Source organism: Olea europaea, chromosome 1, assembly GCF_002742605.1.
Source record: "Olea europaea var. sylvestris chromosome 1, O_europaea_v1, whole genome shotgun sequence".
In the NCBI taxonomy this organism is placed as follows: domain Eukaryota; kingdom Viridiplantae; phylum Streptophyta; class Magnoliopsida; order Lamiales; family Oleaceae; genus Olea; species Olea europaea.
Genome location: NC_036237.1, coordinates 13,693,989 through 13,701,762, shown reverse-complemented (window position 1 = coordinate 13,701,762; position 7,774 = coordinate 13,693,989). Strand labels below are relative to the sequence as shown.

The window sequence follows — 7,774 nt, the reverse complement described above, 5'->3', positions numbered from 1 at the left end:
TTTAAGAATTATATATACTTGTAGAAATACCCCCACTGACCTAGGTTTGCTGGTATCCTCTACCGCTCTTCCTGCATCTACTTGTCATTGATTGAACTTTTGCTCATGACTTTGGATTGTCCTACTCTAGATATATGGTTCGACAAAGAAAGAATGCTGGAATAATACATTGGTTAGGATTGTTATGGTAGTATTGCTCATGGTCCTGGAAAACCACCCTTCTTTTTATTCACCAATTTTCTCACTGTTTAAGTCTGAATTCTTTTAAACTCCATTTTGTGTATATATATCATGAGAACACTTTGAATGTAGCTTTGTACCTATATTGAATTATTGAAGAATTACAATACATTGCCCAGTAATTTATTTCGAGTCGCGGTAGAATTAATTTATTATATCTTGCTATGCTGAAACTTGGGAAACGAAAAACTTGAGGATTCTTTGATATGAAAACCACACAAGTTCAAAGGGAGCCTTGAACCCCAGAGAGAGAGAGAGAGAGAGAGAGAGAGTAAACTTATCACATTTGAGCGTTATGACCATGAAATCCATATATGACATATCAGCCCTTGTTTCCTTTTCGGACCATTAGGATTATAAATACCTACCTCAATGGTCGTTTCTTCAGGAAACATGCTGAGTTTGTATACAAGGACTAGGAACAGGGCAAAGGTTAAATTAGAATGAATAAAAATGCATACAAAATCACATTTAAATGCAATCTCCAGCTCCCGTTGTAAAAAAAACAAAAACCGATCAGCATCGTGTACCTTTCCTGCAGCTAAGTGCATCCGCTCTCATTGTCATGGAGCCAACCAGAGAAGATGGTCTTGCACTCAAGCTCGACGCCTTGGCATAACTTGAAGTTGCACCGGCCGGACCGAGTGAAGAAGGCGCCATTGAGCATGAGGTCGCCTTCAGACCTCTAGTTCCATTTCTTCCATTCGCTCTGAGGTGCAGTCTCATGTTTGGTATTTGGTAACCTTAAAACTTAAAAGAATTCATAACATATTCAGCTAATTTGTACTTTTTGGAAGTTTAAAATCTGAAAATTATATTATATATATATTTTTTATTTAGACTTGAACATCCATTGACTGGGTGTTGCCATTGGATTCTCACCTCTTTGCTGAATCTATTATCTGGAGCAAGAAACCTATTTCCTTGGCTGTTGATTGTAGGAGCTGCACTGCCTCCAATTGCATACATTTTCCAATGTGTGTAGTCATTGTTCACCACATGAAAGTATCCATGCCTGCATCTGCACATAAGCATTCTCAGTTTCTATATTGCACTAATTTTGTTAAATCGAAGTAAATTTATGTTATTTGACTGCTACGAACCTACATATATATTGTACACTTCTATTTAAATTTACAGTAGGTAGTCCTAATATTTATTGTCGATTTTTCATTGCATATGATGTGAGAGGCATTTGATCTTAATATTCTATCTTCGTTGTTACAGTGAAACCTGTAGCGGTAAACTGGGCTTAACTTTCACATTGAGGGTGAAAGACTATAACTTATGTTGGATGTGGTCTACTTTTTCTATTTTATAACTGCCCTTGTTTGTGGCTTAGTGTAACATATATGCCAACACTTTCAGAAAAAAGTACCATGGGCACTTCTTTAGATTCCGCAACAGGAGAGTAAGCCTCTGAAGGATATATATTTCAAAGAGGAAGAAAAATAGATATATTTTTAGATGAAAAAGAGTTCTTCATACATATAAAACCAGCAGCCATACTGATATATAATACAATAGATTTCAACCATACTTCTAGTCAACCACTCCTACTTACTACACCTTACTTGTTGACAGATTAAAAAACCATGCTGTAAATGACAGATTAAGTACCAAAAATAACATTACATGGACTTGACTTTTAATATAAAGAGTGCTACAAAATATGACAACAAAAGTGACAAATAAATATCAACAGCCTCACTCAACATCGGAATGTTGATATGAAGCAAGTTGATTAAACATGAAAAAGTTAGTTATTCTAAGGTTGAGATTAATATGTACCTTGGCATTCTCTGCATAAGCCCTTCTCCAAAATGGTTGAAGGCAATAGTGACTTGAATGTTCTTGTCTTGGGTGTAAGTATCACTATGTCCCAAGAGCATGACCTTATTGTGATGTGTCACATAATTATTCGAAATCGTAATGGCCGTTCATCCTTGGATTGCATCAATCAGACCATCACGACAGTTCGATAAAGAACAATGATCAATCCAAATATGGCTTCCTCCAAATACTGAAATTCCATCCCCATCTGAAAGTGTTCTCCACCCGTAGTGCTGTGGGGTGTCCCTTACATAAGCATTCCCCCCTTGCTTGCAATCATGTATAATTATGCCATGGATGATTATATTTGTAACATATTGTATGGTAATGCATGGTCCACCTGCAATGTGCACACTTGATCCTCTCCCATCAATGGTCTTGAATGAATTCATCATGAGTTCTTGTTTGAGTTTGATCACCATGTCTCTAGCAAATATGACCCACAGAGGTTCATTTTGGATGACACCATATCTTAGAGTGCCGGGTTTTAGGTTGACAGCGTCATCTCCAGAGTCTGTCACTACGTATATCTTACCATCTGTTCCCCCAATGGCTTGTTTTCTGAACCCAATGGCACAATTAGCTAACTGCTTGCGATTCTTTTCCCAATCAGCGTTGCACCGCCAGCAGTCATCGATGGGGTTTCCTGTGCCACAAGAGAGAAATGCCAAGTTTCTTCCTGATGCAGTGATATTGTCATGGACTTGTTGTACTACTAGTTCAGGGTCTTGAACTGGTGAAGAGAATGTGAAGCTTGAAGTTAAGAGAATGAGTAATATTACAAGAAAAAGCGGTATTGCCATAATTGCTTATTATTTGGTAAAAGAAGAGAATGTAGTGAGGACGATGGAGTAATGTGGCGAGGCTTAAAAGCAGGGTTGAGATTAGATATTATATTCTGGATATGCCCCTGCACCCACCACATCCCACATCTACCCTAGGGTGGCAACTTTGATATTTTTAAAAACTTGTGAACAAGTTAATACTAATCATTAATATCAATTATTAACTTTGATCGAGTCGTATCTTGATTTACTATTCAATAATCAACAAATCAATAACTAACAGCTTGTTTGGGAGCGATTTTTTGTCTCAAAAAATTGATTTTTTGACCGTTATTTCACTATTCCAGTCGTCATATTTGACTACTTCTCTTACAGGTGGACCTCACTTTTCTCCTAACGATCAAAAAATCAATTCTCAAAATCACTCACAAACAGGCTTTAAATATGGTTGAAGAATTCATTCATGTGAGTCCAATGCCCAAAGGTCCAAACTCATCCAAAATCAGAACTACATAAGACCTTCTGGCTACATTTCAAGATTGCAATTAAGAGCCTCTTTGACAATCATTATTTTGAACAGTGATTGTTAGAAGAATATGGTTAAAAAATAGAAAAAAATATTTTTGATATGTGTACGTGAATGTGTGGTTGAAAATGATCATATAGCAAATTATAAAATAAAATAATGTGTGTCAAACATGCACTAATTGGGGAGGGGGGTTGAAATAATAATAATAATAATAATAATAATAATAATAATAATTGTTATTATATTGAGCATATCTTTTATTTTTGGAGGGTTTTCACTAGGTAGGTTGGTTGGTTAGTTTATTCACACTTGGCACTAAAAAATCATTTAAATCGTATTTTAAGTGAAGAATAATTATTAATGACATCATGTTTCCGATTTGCGTGAATTTTTGTGTGAAGGAATTACCTTTTTCTATGCTAGTATGGACACCTTGACGTATAAAACTTGTTAAAAATAAATAAATAAATGACAAACCTAAAATATCACATGGTTTTAACTGTCATAACCGCAAAAACCTCCAGATTTTGAATAAAATAAAAATATTGACTATGCTGAACTAATTGTCATTGACTTTTTTAATTTCCCTCATGTTAGCACCTTAAGGTCCGTACTATCCGTCAACTTGTTGACGTGTCCACCATTTTGAGCTAAGACACGTCGGTCCACATAGGTTGTTTACCCATTTAGGAGCTTTTTTGGGAGTGATTTTGAAAATTGATTTTTTGACTGTTAGGAGAAAAGCGAGGTCTATCTGTAAGAGAAGAAGTCAAATATAACGGCTGGAATAACGGAATAACGATCAAAAAATCAATTTTTTTGGGGAAAAATCACTCTCAAACAGGCTCTAGATGCTTCGATAAAATTAAAATTTTCCCCTCTTTAAGCATAATTGTATCTTGTGTTCGTAGCCCCTATTTGTTATAGATTGAAATTAAATCTTTAATAAATTTTGATAAAAATTGATGTAATGCAGTGGTGAATCCAGGATTCAAGTTCAGCTAGGACGGTTTGACCGTTGACCGACGATCGTTGACTGTCGACAATCGTAATTGTTCGATCGTTTATTAAAATTTGGTTACATAATATTAAAAGTTATTCAATATATATGTAAATGAACTAAAACGTCAAAATCGTATACATATGAAAATATACTTCGATACAATCCAAAATAGTAAAAAAAAAAAAATTACGATACAACCTTACTCAGTTACTCTGTAACTGTAAACTTAGACAACTGTATTCTACGGGGTCTCATAATTTGAAAACGTTGTAATATTGCCTCATTCTCAAGTTGTTTAAAAATAGCTTTCTCCACGTAAATCACCAAATTGTCATTCAACCAGATATCACCCATTTTGTTGCGCAAATCACTCTTGATTAGATTCATAGCAGAAAATACCCTTTCAACACTTGCAGTTGCCACAGGTAATATCAAAGCCAAGGTGAGCAGCCTATAAACCAATGGAAAATAACAGGAACTTCTAGTTTCAATCAACTTTTGAGCTACACAGGATATACTATTGAGATTAAAGAAAGCTTCGTCCATTCTCACAAGCAAAAGAAACTTATCAAGTTGAGGTCTAAGTAATAAAAGTTCTTCACTATTGAATTCCAAAGGATAGAACTGAGCAAGACGTAGCAATTTATCCTTATCAAAAGTTGCAAATGAATCTCTTGGATTTAAACATGAAATACAAGTAAAGAGCTAAGTAGTTGTTTCTGGAAATCGATCATTCAACTCTTGCAAGATTGGGCCTATCACATGACAATACAAATCAACATAAAAGTGATGAAAATAAGTCACCTGTTGAGCTACACACCTAGGTCGACCTTTCACCACTACAATATCCTCCATATTAGGCACTAAAATATGTCTATCAACACAAAACTCAATCACCCTACCGAATAAAGTATCCCAACCATTCTCTCTCAAGTTCTGCAATGCACACTTACACAAATTCAATAACCTCATAGCATTCTGAATATCCTGATCCTTTTTCTGTAAGGCTTGTGAAAGGTCGTTTGTAATTGCAAGAATTTCAAACATGAAGTGAAGACTGAACACAATCTCAAAATCTTGCATATTGTTCATCTGTCTTAAGGCCGAAGATTTTTGATCTGAATGTACGGCATCTTCTGATATATTCTCAAGAACATCTATAATAGCATTAAACATATTAATGAAACGAGTAACTGTCAATAAATGTGAGCCCCATCTAGTATCACCTGGGCGTGCCAAACTCATTTCTTGAAGCTGACCACTTCCACCAGTAAGTTCCCCAGTATTAAGTTTCTCCAGAATATTAGCTTGATAACTTGTTCGAAGAGCATCTACACGCTTACATGATGCACCAACCAAACTCACAATAATAACAAGTACGTCCCAAAAATTACCAACCATACAATTCCTACGTGCCACAGATACAATTGCCAACTGAAGCTGGTGAGCGAAGCAATGAACATACATAGCATGTGGGTTCTCTCTAAGAATTAAAGCTTTCAACCCATTGAACTCACCTGACATATTACTTGCCCCATCATAGTCTTAACCTCTCAGACTAGATATACTCAACCCATGTGTAGAAAACATTGCATCAATGGCATCCTTCAATGATTGGGCACAAGTATCAGTGACATGGGATATACCCAAAAAACGCTCCTTCACTCGCCCACTTTTATCAACAAACCTTAAAACAACTGCCATTTGTTCTTTCATAGAATTATCGCCAGCCTCATCAACTAAAATTGAAAACAAAGAATCACCAATCTCATTGATAATAGCCCTAGTCGTTTCTACAGCACAACAATTAATCAAATCCTTTTGGAAGGTTGGTGAAGTCATTTGGTCATTTCCAGGAGCATTACTAAATAATACTTCTTTAATTTCCTTACAACGAGTTGCATGCATACCAGTTCAATACCTCAATTAGATTTCCTCTATTAAGAGACTCTTCCGATTCATCATGACCACAAAATGACAATCCTTGCATCAAGAGGAGTCTAGTACAATCTAGCACTGCAGTCAACCTGGTCCTATAACTTTGTTGTTGACTACTACTTTGGCTAGAAATAACGTAAGAGATACTTTACTTTTGATTCATCAAGTTGGTACACTTTGCAAAAGTTTGATTATGAGAACTATCAAAGAGACCGACATGATCTTTCAATGTCTTTTTGTGCTTCCAATCCCTAAAGCCGGTCTTAGTAAATATATGTCCACCCCCTTGACCCCCTCTATCAGGTTTGAACAGGTAGCAATGCAAACAATACGCCGCATCCTTTTCTATACTATATTTCAACCAATGAAATTCGGAGAACCATTCTTTTCGAAAACATCTATTATCATTCCCCATCGGTCTTCTTGGGAAATCATGTTCATATGGTTGACAAGGACCCTTCTCCAAGTATGACATCCTAACAACATCTCTAATATTAGGATCATATGATTCGATAGGGGACCGTATCCCTGGATCAGATACAAGATCATCCACATTCAATTGAGCCCGAGACTTCTTTGTGTTATTCAATAACTCTTGTGCTCGACTAGAATCAGTGGCGGGACTAGACCCACAACTAGAAGTAAAAGAATTGGGTATAGACTTTCGTTTTGGTTGAAAAAATCGTTCCATAATCTGCAAAATATCATCCTAAACGTAAATTCCCAAATCAATAATCATTCCTAATATCATATTCCCTCATCAAATCATAAATCATTCATCATAAATCACAATTCGCAAATACAATTTCGTAAACATAAATTCACATAAATTACTCATCATCAAACACAGGGATTGAAACCTAATGTCAACAAGTTTCTTACTGGAAGTCTTGAACCAGACTATACATTTAATTTCATGTTTTTGTTCCATTTATAGCATTATGGAGAAATTCTTTATGTTTGACTAATACATTATTTATCGCAAAGATCCAATTCCATTAAATTGTTGTCAAATTCTTTATGAGAAGGTAATTCTAATTCTGAGTGTCATTTTTGTTTTCAACTCTTGTCCCCTTCATTTTTGCTTAGTTCAGTGCTCACTGCTCAGTAGTAAATACTAGACTGTGAAGTCTGTGATTCTGTGAACATACAACTTAAACAGGAAGTTCATGTCTAACGATTTATTAACCTCAATACATTGTATAATTAATTCTACAATGTATGACAGTATGTACCCAAAAAAAAAAGAATAATAATAAAATTCTTTATTCCCGTCTTCAAATTCTCACTTTTCCATTCAAGAATTCCATTTATCACTTCACAGTTCACTTATCACTGCTTCACAAATCACAGATTTACAAGTCAAGAACATAAAATTCCAACCCCATCGACATTCGCCTCTCACTGTCTCACTATCGCACCGACTCGCACAGGCACAGTCACACA

At 35.6% G+C, this 7,774-nt stretch overlaps 1 pseudogene; it reads right to left on the bottom strand.

Moving 5' to 3' along the window:
* Window positions 1–673: 673 nt before the first annotated feature.
* Window positions 674–7,023, bottom strand: LOC111385593 (annotated as a pseudogene).
* Between the last annotated feature and the right edge of the window lie 751 nt (window positions 7,024–7,774).